Consider the following 12,683-nt stretch of genomic DNA (forward strand, 5'->3'; position numbering starts at 1 on the left):
GCTTATTGTATTGCCCCTGAGTGTTTTCTGCTACAAACTGATATTGTAGATCATTTTCAGTCTATGAAAAATACAGAACACATGGGTAAAAATAAAGTAATCAAAATGCAATGTAGATATGATAAACTGGACATACAAAAATCTGCACCATGGCCATAGTCATCTCTGGGCTACCTGTGTAACAAGTCTGTTACTTTGGTGTTGGCCATGAAGTGGGGCTCTGATGATCTCCAAGTATTAACAGAGATGAGGATAATGCACTAACTCTGGGAATAAAAACCCCTTATGTCACTATTTCTTTTTCTTTCTTGGTCTGTGGGGAGCTAGTTTTACTCCACTGTAGGTGTAACAGTGCATTTTATACATCAGTCATGCACACCTGCTAGGAAGACAACTTTTTCTTTTTGCTTCCATTTTTAAAATTTTTATTAATATGAAGAGAGCTGATTTCATTTATTTCATAGGTACAGTTCCAAGAAGATAGCCATACTTCACTCTCTCCTCTCCTCCTCCTTCAGACACCCTCCTTTCTTTTCTTTCCCCCTTTGCTTTTTGCAAAAACATGATTTCAGTCCACTTCATAATCGCAGGCTTAATGAACCACTAACCATAATATTCAGCAAGTACAAAGCAGAAATACCACAGTTCCTTAAGACTACAAACAAGGGCCAAAACCGACAATCAAATCACAAGATGTCCATTTCTTCACTATACATTTTTTTTTCTATTCTATATTAACTACAACGTATCAGAGAAAACATGATATTTGTCCTTTTGGGACTGGCTTATTTCACTAAGAATAATTTTGAGTGCAACAGAATCACATGAAGAACTTTTTGAAACACATTATTGGGCTGTGCTCATGAATTTCTTGTTCAGTATCCATAAGACAGAGCCCTGATATTCGTATTAACATGATCCTGTTGATGTTACTACAGATGGAGAGTCCACAATTTGGAAATCACTATTTTAGACTGTTTTGTTTCTATTTTCTTGATTTACAAAAGAAACAATTTGCTTCTTCATTTTCTTTGGGGAAACCTACAATAAATGTGTTGCAGCAGTTATATATTTACTATGTCAAGTAATGTACATAGAATGGAGACATGAAAGAAAAAGGTGATGTGAACAGAAGGCAGCCCAGTTAATGGTATCTAGGACATTTCCTTCTTTTTTACCACACAATGTTGAAATAATTTTTAATCCTTTATTTATTCCTTTTTTTTATACTTTTATTTAATGAATATGAATTTCCAAAGTACAGCTTATGGATTACAATGGCTTTATCTAAATATTATCATATGAAAATTAAGCATAGTTCCGTAAAAGAAAGGGAAGTAGTTTCCAGGAAATTTTTTTATTCTGATTTAAATGTGATTCTCCATCTTGTGAAACAGCTATTCTAAGGAAATATTTGTGTCCAATTTGCTGGAGTGAAGAATGTGGCAAGCCTGTATGGAAGGTGCTAGGCGTGGGCTTTGAAGGATCAGGAGTGTAGAACCGAGTGGAAGTCTCAGAGAGAAAGGGAAATCAGATCAAAGACAAAGGAAAAAGATGTGACTCTACCTTTTTGCAATGCGATCACAGTGGATTTTCAGTTCTCTGATCGTCCTTGGTCAGCATAGGCCATCCTGGCGGCTAGCGTCTCAGAACTCAGAAGGGAAATGCAGGCAAATATATTCCTCAACACCTCCAAGAGTCTGCGTGGAGTCCTTTGAAGTCTAGGCAATCTGACGCTCCAGTAGGTCCCCCCACTACTTGCTACCCAGCATGCCTGTTCGGAAGGAAAGAGCACTGAAGGCCAGGGGTGAGGGCAGATGGGTTTTACACATTGAGATTTTTAAGGAATGTCTAATATCTAGATGCATTTTTATTACCTATTTTTTTACACATGTGTTTTGAATTTTCATAAACTGAAAATAATCTTATCACATCAGTTTGGACAGTTGCAGAGACAATACCATAAATTAATGTACAGTCAAACCATGGTCTCTGGCTTAGTTGCCTGGGGGCAGTTCATGCAAAATAGGCAGATAGGTCTGTGTCCTCTGTAAGTAAGTTAGGTCATTTTTATCTAGTGGTGGCAATGAATTTGAAGCAAATGGATAAATTACCAGTCTGGAAGCCCTGGATTTGCCTCCTATCCTAATGATTTGTGGATTCTGGAATAACTGTCCTTAAATGCTCCCTTATATCAATGTGTGTGTGTGTGTTCAAAGATGCTTCTTTGGGAGCTTAGAAACTGGAAACAATGGCAAACATCACAGAGGGTCTTGGCTCCTAAGTCACCGAAGCAGGAACATGCTGCATTCCACTGGGTATGTTCTTTCTTCAAGTTGCAAATTGCTGTCATGTGTCCTGGCAACAGACAGCGCTTTATTCTGCAATTATGGGGCTGACCCATCAGTGGGTGTGTATTTCCACGTGTAGAAATGTCTTTCAAAGTGTAGCAGCATGTGGACTTGGGAGATGATATAGAGAGCCCCAGGGTAAGCATTTAAAGTCCTGCCTCATTCATTTGGGATTGATGTGTTTCTTACATCTGTGGTATGACACAGTTCTTGGAAACCTGAGACCTATTTCAGTTTGAAGGTCGCTCTTCTTAACCCTTGCTTAGCTTCTAAGGTAAGAGAAAGGCAAGTAAGAAAGGAGAAGAAAAACCTGAAGAATATTGTATAAGGAAAAGGTCCAGAAACGTGCTGTCTACCAGCTTCATGAAATATAACTGGTGCCAAGGAGGCAGAAACACCATTTTAAAGGGCATTTGGTGGCCAGGCAGTCGCCCATGTGCCTACATTGAATTCTACCATTAACCGATGTGGGGAGACTGAGGCCAGAATGGCCAATGTGAATAGATTGTAAGGCTGGGATTACCTAGTTTACAACCCACTCTCCCTTCTGAGCTGCTGTCACAGTCTGACGGGTCCTTGGTATTAACCGTGATGTTTTTTGGAAAAAAAATTGCTATTCTCATGTGATAAAAGTGAACCATGTCTAAGGTCCAGTCAAAAGGATCTGAAAACATAACTGAATTTTTAGGAATTTGAAAGGATTTACAAAGGCATTGACAAAATGTCCTCTACCGCTGTCAGGTAATTTCTTTCAGTTTTGTGAAAACCCTCATAACCGTTTGACTTCAGTTTATGCAGAGTCCTTTGGGTAGAAATGAATGAGATATTTTAACAAGGTAATATCTTTTTAGAAAACAGGTAGCATAACACATTGTAGAACAGTTGGCACCAAGAATAACTTTTTTGGTTTTGCTTACTCTAAGATTGCCTGTTTAATTTTTATTCCTCAAGAGGAGTAATGAACATTCCGAATATCTCAAAGTCTTGTCAGAGTGTCCTAGTAATTAGTAATTTAGACTTGTTTAGAAGTCTTGTCCCCTGTTTCATGGCTATATCAGATCTGCCCCTGTGCCCTATCCAACTTAACTCCTACCCCTCAGTTGAAGTCACATTGTCCCCTCTTGCTGTTCTCTGCTCACTCCAAATTTCATTCTCTAGGACCTTCCTATTCTTTTGTCTAGAATGTTCTTCCAGTAGATATTTTCATGGCTTACTTGCTTACTTTATTCAAATCAATCACTGATGGTTCCTCATCCTGGTGTAGATGTTTGACCACACAATCTAGAACACTGTTCTTGGGGTTGGTGTTGTGGCTCAGCGGGTTAAGCCACACCTCTAGTGCCAGCATCCCATAAAGGGGCTGATTTGAGTTCCAGCAGCTCCACTTCTGATCCAGTCCCTGCTAATGCACCTGAGAAAGCACACGAGATGGTTCAAGTCCTTGGGCCTCTGCACCCATGTGGAAACTTGAATGGAGTTCTTAGCTCCTGGTTTCTATTTGGCCCATCCCTGGCCATTGCATCCATTTGGGACATGAACCAGTGGATTGAAGATATTCTCTCTCTCTCTCTCTCTCTCTCTCTGTAACTGCCTTTCAAGTAAATAAATCTTTTTTTTTAAAGAGAATATTGTGTGTTCCATCTGCCTCCTTTGGCCCTTGCTAGCTTTTAAGTTTGCTATGTAATTTTTTTGTAACACTTACATCTTACCTTGTACTATGCTGTACATTTATCTGTTGTTTATTTTCTCCTTCTATCCCTACCCCCAAACTTTAAGCTCCAAGAGGGCAAGAAACATACTTTTTTTTAAAAAGAGATTTATGTATTTACTAGATTTATGTATTTACTTGGGCACAGTTACAGAGAGAGGAAAGGAGGGAGGGAGGGAGAAGGGGGAGAGAGAGAGAATGAATGAGATAGAGAGCTAGGAACACATTTTTCAGTCTACTGTGGCTTCCAGGACAACACTGGCCATGACACTGCCCAATAAATTTCACATTTGCTGATGAATCAAGTGAATGTGTGACTTATGAATGACTTTTTAAAAAAGAAAGGCAGAGTAGGAGAGAGAGAGGAGAAGAAGAGGGAGAGAGAAAGAGTCCGCTGGTTCATTCTCCAAATGGCAACAGAGCTAGGGCTGGACCATGCTAAAATCATAAGCCAGGAACTCCACCCTGGTATCCCATGTGGGTATCAGAGACCCAAGTCCTTGGGTCATTCTCTGCTGCTTTCTCAGGCACATTAGCAGGGAGCTGGCTTGGAAGCAGAGCATCTGGGACTTTAATTGGCAGCATCACAAGCAGCAGCTTAGCTCACCACACCAGGATGCTGGCCCCTGTGAGTGACTTTTGTTTAATAGTATTTGATCTGAAAAGAACTGCTCATGGAAATTAAAACTCAAGGAAAAGGACTAATTACATTTTTATTTTTGCCTCTGTCTTTGCCTTAAATAATGGACTGAAAGTCCCTGGGATAGGATGAGACTCAGAAGCTGACATCAGTTTAATTAAAGAGGAGCCGCTTTAAATAGCGGAGTCATTTTGACCCCATGTTAATGAGGGGAAACTGACATCACAGCTGGGGCTCCTCTCCCGGCTGGGCTGCTGCTGCCTTGCAGATGTGGCAGGAGCACACCCAGGGCACAGGGCTGCTGCTGCAACAGCAGGTGGTGCCACTTGCCTGGGCAGCTGGGGCTCTCCGGCAGGAAGGTCAGTCACACAGCACCCTCGTGTGACAACATGGAGGAGCCCCGTTTCCTAGGGCTGATCTGCAGGAGGAAAATGTGTGAGGCTATCAGAGTCCAGAACTGGGATAACAGCCGCTCCTAGGATTTCTGTACACCAGTATCTCAATGTATCAGTGATGAAGAGATTGGGAGAGAAAAGACAAGGAGAGGACGGATGATATGTGTATGCCTTTCCATTCCCTATTTTTGTGTCCCTTCGTGCTCATGTGCTTCTGGAAAGAGGGGTTCCTGGGATGCACCCCTAACCTACAGGTTTACTTTCCCAATTTTCAGCACATGCTGTGAAGAAAATGTGAATCTACATGAATGACATTTTATTTCTAAATGGACCGTGTATCTAAACTCCATTATGGAATGTCTGCATATGACAGTCTTTGCAGAGGTAACTGGAGCCAGAGCGTAATAAAACATGATTCCTCTCTACAAGGCAAGGGCATGTAAATGATGTTATGAACACCCTGTGAGCAAGCTGCTGTGGACTCCCAAAGGAGAGTGTGTCAATAATTGGGGGAATTAGGAGAGCTTCAAATAGAAGGTGATATTTGAATTTGAAATATGAGCAGGATATTTTTTTCAGACAGAAATGTCAGGGAAAGGGCATGCCATAGAGGCAGAACAGCATGTATCAAAGCAATGGATTGGATTTTGGTGGTGGCTAGAATTTGTGTGTGTGTGTGTGTGTGTGAGCATTCAAGAATGTGCAAGCAATATAGTATAATGGTGGGTATATATGTCAAAGTTTCTTCAAGAAAATCTCAGCCACTCTATATACTGCTAGTTTGAAATGTTTAATATGAGGAATTAGAAGCTTCTGCTCATGGGAAGGTTAAAAGTATATGAATGTGCACATCTGTGAGGTGATTCACAAGAACTCACTCAGAAAGCTCTTTGGATCTCATGACCACCCAAGTACCTGCTCAGATATATCTGGGGAATAATGAAATTTTGGAATTTCAATTTGAGGCTACCTTTCATGTCTGTGTAATGCTTCTCAATGATAGACTACTACACACAACCAAATGGAAGGAGTATTCCAAGGATCCTCTTTGTGGCTATTCTGATTTTGGTAATGGAGACCAGCTCTTAGAGAAGCTAGGGTGGTACCAAATTGATGGCAAACTATTGAGCTCTGTGAAAGATGAGTAAAGTTGGCTGGACTTCTATGACATAATATATGCTTACATTGAGTCTTGGGATCATTGGTGGAAAATTAGTGAATGTCTTAACTCAGGGAATGAAATGATTACTGAAGCTTAACTTTCATTAGAAAATTTTTATGTTTGAAGAGAAAAAAATAAGGAATGAAAGAGAAATATATAAAACTGATTATTATATGAACTTTGAATCAGAGGAGATAAAAAGGGAAGGCAGAAAAATCAATTGCTTTCCAAGCATTTTCTTTCCCATTTTTGGTTCTTTTCCCATTTTGGTTAAATGTGCACCTGTATGTGCTGTCAGAAAGAGAAGCAGGCTTTTAGTCTTCACTTTCATGATTCTTAATCCTTAGTAAGCTGACTAGAAGCAAAATTCTATTTGTGCAAAGGTCCCTCATGGACTACCATGACAGAGACTGCTAACTGTCCACTAAAGCTTTGTGTTGCCTTCCCATGGTGTACAAGTTGTTGTGAAGTGGCTACACAGCCATGGATCACCATTCCCATTCCCTTTGCCTGTAGTTGGACCATGTGACAGAATTCTGATCAGTAGGAAATGAATGAAAATATGCCAGTTCCAGAAAAGGTGCATGAAAACCTTCCATACTACCCTCCAAGCTTGTCCCATTTGTGGGCCGGGTCAACCCTCCTGGATGACATTGGAAGTCACATAATAAAAAATGCAGAATCACCATGAATTTGAGTCCCAGAACTATCTTAACCCCCATACCAGATTGTCCCTACTATTGCCAACTGGACCTTGTATGAGCAAGAAAAATACTTCTGTTCCATTAAGCTACTGAGATTTGGGAGAGTTTCTGTTGTCACAACTGATAACACTTTTCTTTTTGGTTTTTGGTCACAATAGGTGCCATCATTTTAGCATATGTTGCCTAAGGGCATTAAACTGAAAAATAACTTTCAGATACTTGAAAATATGGGTAACAGATTCAGGAGAGTCTGAATTTATAGAGCTTTGGAGTCATTAGTCCAGAGCTAATCGTTGAAATCATATGTGTAGAGGGAGTGATTCTAGGAGAATGAATAGAATAAGAACAGAGTCCAAAAAAGGAATCCTTTGTTGTTTAGGAGTAAGGATGCAGGCAGAGAAATCAGCAGTAGCCAAAAAGTATGATCAAGAGAATAAACTGCATTCTGTCCAAGAATTCATGAGAATTCAGGGGAAAGAAGACTATGTGAAAGGCTGAGAACATTGTTCCACAGAAGTTCAGCAACCAAAAGGAAACCTGCTGTGCACTGAGGATTGGAAAGAGTACTGAGAGCAGAACAAAGCACGGTGATTGTAGGAATCACAGCAGTCACCGGGGAGCCAAGATGGCTGAATGTGGTATAGCCGCGTTAATTTAAGCTGCTCTGGGATATGACAAGAACCCAAGAAGGACTACATTTCCAGCGGCCTGACAAATTTCTGGTGAAGAAAAGTGAAGAAAAAAACAAAACAAAACAAAACAAAAAAAAACCGACTCAGTGGGAGAGGGCGGAAGACAGAGACACCACTGCAGCCAGCAGTGTGGTGTAGCCAGCTGCTGGCTGTGAGACGGCATCCTATCACGTCAATGTAGGAAAAAATGGCCACACACTCCACCACTAGCAGTTTTAGCTGAGAGGGAATTGCACAGCCAACCACAGACTTTTACTTGAGCCTAGAGAGCTGATTGGGGTCTGAGCAACTGCTGGGCTTAGAGCAGGGAAGCCGCCTTGCTTTCTTCCGCTCCTCCACAGTGCGCCTCTGTTCTCCTACCAGCGTTGTAGTTGGAGTCAGGGAAATGTGTAGAGTAAAGGACAGAATAGCTGCATCTTGTGACTGTGGGAGTTTTGGGGCATTACCTGCAGAGCTATGCTCAGGCACTCTAAGTGAGCAAGGAACATTCTCCTTAGCTTCTGGGGCCTAACACCAGAAACAGCCCATAAAAACAATCCACTTCCACCCAGGGTGATCTGGATGATGACCCCACAATACCTTGCACGCTAGGACTGGAAATTTCATTCTAAATTTCTTGGTGCAACTGAAATGTACACAGTGGACATAGGGAAGAACCTATGTGCTTTCTACTTCTCTGGACTCATAACTCCCAGATAAAAATCTCCTGTATACCTTGTAGTCACCCTATGGGTGACTGGAACAGGGTCTAGTTCATGTACCCTGCTCCGAGGTAGCATTGTTAGTATTGTTAGCTTCAGCACCAGTTGGACTCTAGCAAGACCTGAGGAAGGGTCCATCCATATCACACTGTCCTAGAGCCACAGCAATTGGTGCCACAAGCCCTGACATCACTCAACCTTGCCAGTAGGACAAGGGGGCAGCCACTCCTGTCTCCCTCAGTACCAAGATTCAGGCTCTGGCTATCCCATTCCCCAGAGCAACTGACACTGAACTCTCTGTATATCAAAGATACACACCCATGGAAATCTTTCTTTATCTCAAAGTCACACTTCTATCCCTAAGAACTGCAGCACATTAATCCACTGTGTCACTTATAGACACAGCTGACATTGGTTAAGACAAAAGAAATCACTCAGAGACTACACTCCTGGGCTCACTTATAACCAAAGCCAAAGGAACAAGCCAAGTGATTCCCTGCCTAGCAAATAACCATAAGATCTTTTACAATAAAGCCTCCATATAAAGGGATGAATATAGCAGATGGGCAGATATCAATGAAGGGACATATGATCCAACCAGCCCACTTCTGGGAATTTACCCAAGGGAAAGGAAATCAGCATGTGAAAGAGTTATCTGCACCCCCATGTTTATTATAGCTCAATTCACAATAGCAAAGACATGAAATCAACCCAAATGCTGTCAGCTGAAGACTGGATAAAGAAATTATGGAAATGTACACCATGGAGTACTATACAGCAGTAAAAAATGAAATCCAGTCATTTGCAACAAAATGGACAAAACTGGGAAACATCATACTTAGTGAAATAAGGGAGTACCAAAGAAGACAAATATCATATGTTCTCTCTGAACTATGATAACTAATAGAGCATCTAAAAGGTCATCTGTAGAAGTGAAATTGACACTTTGGGAAGCAATTTCTCTGAACAGCCATTGTCTTGACTGTTGAGGAACAGTTTTTTTTTTCTTTTTTTCTTTCATATTATTTAACTCTTTACTTAATATAGAGTTAATCATGTGTATAAATTTAATTGGAAATAGATCTTAGTTAAAAATAAGAGTTGGAATAAGAGAGGGAGGAGAGAGGGGGGGTAAAAGTGTGGGTGGATGGGTGGGTCAGGTGAGAATAATCACCATGTTTCTAAAGTTGAAATTATGTAATGTATGAAGCTTGCAACTGTAAAGCTGTATAGTTCTGCATACATTCCTATGGACTTACCTCTAAGGGTACTGTTTCAAACTTGCCATGGGACACCAAATCCCCAAAAGTGGGGTGGGGGTTTAAAAAATGAAGGATTTCAAGTCTTAAAGTGATAATAAGGATAAGATTAAGTGTTAAAGTGATCATATACATAGGATTAAGTATTAAAACAATCATACAAATAGGATTAAATGTTTGGTAGTAATAATAATAGATAGAATTAAAAAGGTGTGAACCCTGCAACATCAGAAGCAGTCCATACAGCCAACTCATAGAAAGACAATTGCTTTAGGTAGCACTCTGACCTCAGAATCAGCCCTTAAGGCACTCTAGTCTTGCTGAAAAGCCCAGGAGAGCAATTTAAGAATGGGAAGCCAAGACACTGTGACAAAAAGCGTCCTATATGAAGAACCTCTGTGGGTGAGACGCCAGTAGAAAGAAGTGGTCATTGAAGAAGGATATACTTTCTCTGAAGAGAGGCTAGAACTTCCACTTTGCTATGGCCTTGTCTAACCACGGAAGGAGTTGATGGATTCAAAAGGCTTCCATAGCCTAGCAAACTGTTGTCAAGAACCTCAGTTGATCACTGACATCATACATAAGAGTGTTAATTGTTAAGTTAACAAAAAAATTCACTATGCACTGACTTCCCATGCAGGACCTCTGTCTTCGAAGAGTTTTATTATGAGACTTAATAGTAAAACTTGTCCTCAAAGATTTACTTCATTTTAGTGTATTGAGTGGAAGATATTCTTATTTCTCCTAGGTTTTAAATAAGCCTTAGTGCCCAACTCCATTGCTTGTTTCCTTAGGTGATTCTTTTTATTATGAAACTTGTTCTCAAAGAAAAAAAAATTATCACAATATTTAAAAGAAAAATAAAAAGGAAGTAGGAGGAAGAATGGGAGTGAGGGAGAGGAGGAGGATAGGGTGGTAAGTGTCATTAGGTTCTTAAAACTGTATGTATGAGACACATGAAATTCGTTTCATTTATATAAATGAAAAAAATTGATAAAAATTGTACCTACAAATCACATTGAATCTGTTAAAAACTATTTAAAAATTAAAATGAAAACAACAAAAAAGGAAATAGCAGGAAGCAATCCCATCTTCCAGGGAAGGATGAATAGATAAACACATGGTTTAAAAAAATACTACTTTAGCAGTCAAGGATGGAGTTATAGGCATTCAAGGCTAGCATAATGAGAAGATTGTGCTTTTTAAGTATGGGGTTAGTTAACCAGGTTTGTAAGGTGAAGGAGAGGAGAAACTGAGAGAGGATGTATTGAAAATAAAAAGTGAATGTTGACAAAGTTGTTAGAACATATGATAAAATGGAAAATCCATGAAGACAGGAATTTTGTCTCTCTTTTTAGACACTATGTCCCCAGGCTTAGACTATCGTGATGCCAAAATGTTTATTGAAGGAACACAGAGAGGAAGAGAAGCGAGGAGATGAAATCAAGAGTACAAATAAAAGTTTTTGGAAGACATACGCTGGGGCAGGGGAAAGGAGGGAATGCTAGAGAACATAGATAAGATATAGGATGTGGAATTTATGAATTATGACTGTTGTTTTGTCTGTAGGTAGAAGGCTCAGCCATCTGTTGCAAATGAGTGAATGAGCCCAGTAAGTTATTTAATAAGAGTGCAAAGCTACTGGCATAAATAATTTGATCATTAACTTTAAATGAGATAATACTAATATTGCACGCATGCATTGTGAAAAGTAATCCATTCATTTGAGTTTGTTTAAAGAAAGATTTACAAAAAATAAATTACTGGGTACATTGAATATTTTCATAATGTTAAGAGTTAAGTTTAAGACCTGAATGGGGGGCCAACTCTGTGGTGTAGTGGATAAAGCTGCCGCCTATAGTGCCAGCATCACGTGTGGATGCTGGTTCGAGTCCCAGCTGTTCCACTTCTGATCCATCTCTCTGCTATGGCCTGGGAAAGCAGTAGAAGATGGCCCAAGTGCTTGGGCCCTTGCACCCACGTGGGAGACCTGGAAGAAGCTCCTAGCTCCTGGCTTCAGATTGGTGCAGCACTGACCATTGTGGCCAATTGTGGAGTAAGCCAATGGATGGAAGACCTCCCTCTCTCTGCTCCCCCCCCCCCCCCCCCGTGTAATTATGACTTTGAAATAAATAAATCTTTTTAAAAAGAGACTTGAGTGGAAATTTGCAGAATATCTATAACAAAGCTGATTACCTGTTTTGTGTATTGCACAATGTCAGACACTGTTGGACTTTCTCTATAAACTTCAAGGTTCTATCTTAGCATAATACTATTAGCTGTAACATTGCCAAGTGACAATTTTATTTGTGTTGCATTGTATAATCAAGCAATTGTCCTTAATTATCTCATTTAGCTACCAAGTCTTAATGCCTTTTTTTTTTTTTTTGACAGGCAGAGTGGACAGTGAGAGAGAGACAGAGAGAAAGGTCTTCCTTTTGCCGTTGGTTCACCCTCCAATGGCCGCCGCGGTAGCGCGCTGCGGCCGGCGCACCGCGCTGTTCCGATGGCAGGAGCCAGGTGCTTCTCCTGGTCTCCCATGGGGTGCAGAGCCCAAGCACTTGGGCCATCCTCCACTGCACTCCCTGGCCACAGCAGAGAGCTGGCCTGGAAGAGGGGCAACCGGGACAGGATCGGTGCCTCGACCGGGACTAGAACCCGGTGTGCCGGCGCCGCAAGGCGGAGGATTAGCCTAGTGAGCCGCGGCGCCGGCTGTCTTAATGCCTTTTATGAAGAAAACATAAATGAATTAATTTTAGTGAATACTTAAAATAATTGTTTTATAAGAAGGCTGGTGCTGAATATGTGGATGTCATGGTGTTCAACCTCATGGAAACTTTTCTATAGTAACAAAAGAACTGCTTGCTTAACATTTTAATACATGATCATGTCATGCACTTTTTGATTATCCTGTTCCAGAAACCTTGCACATTCCTTCATTCAAGGAATTCTGAGGTTCAGAATGGCAGGTTTTCATGGAGAAGAATGAATGCACATTTTCATTAAGGTAATCATGAGTTCTTTCCAAATTTTATAGCCTCCTACTTTCTTTTCTTTTCTTTTTTTTTTCT

The 12,683-nt window shown here is 40.6% G+C and overlaps 1 protein-coding gene across 3 annotated transcripts in view; it reads left to right on the forward strand.

Moving 5' to 3' along the window:
• The window catches only part of SAMSN1 (SAM domain, SH3 domain and nuclear localization signals 1), a 548,989-nt gene that overhangs the window by 260,197 nt on the left and 276,109 nt on the right, over nt 1–12,683 (forward strand). Inside the window, exon 1 of one of the 3 annotated variants that reach the window (XM_062206654.1) lies at nt 12,536–12,619. The exons of the other annotated variants lie outside the window; for them this stretch is intronic. The gene's annotated coding sequence lies outside the window, so the exon portion shown is untranslated. Of the gene's footprint in view, nt 1–12,535; nt 12,620–12,683 lie in introns of those variants that run through there. 3 annotated transcript variants of the gene reach the window in all.

Source organism: Lepus europaeus, chromosome 2 (assembly GCF_033115175.1).
Source record: "Lepus europaeus isolate LE1 chromosome 2, mLepTim1.pri, whole genome shotgun sequence".
NCBI lineage: Eukaryota > Metazoa > Chordata > Mammalia > Lagomorpha > Leporidae > Lepus > Lepus europaeus.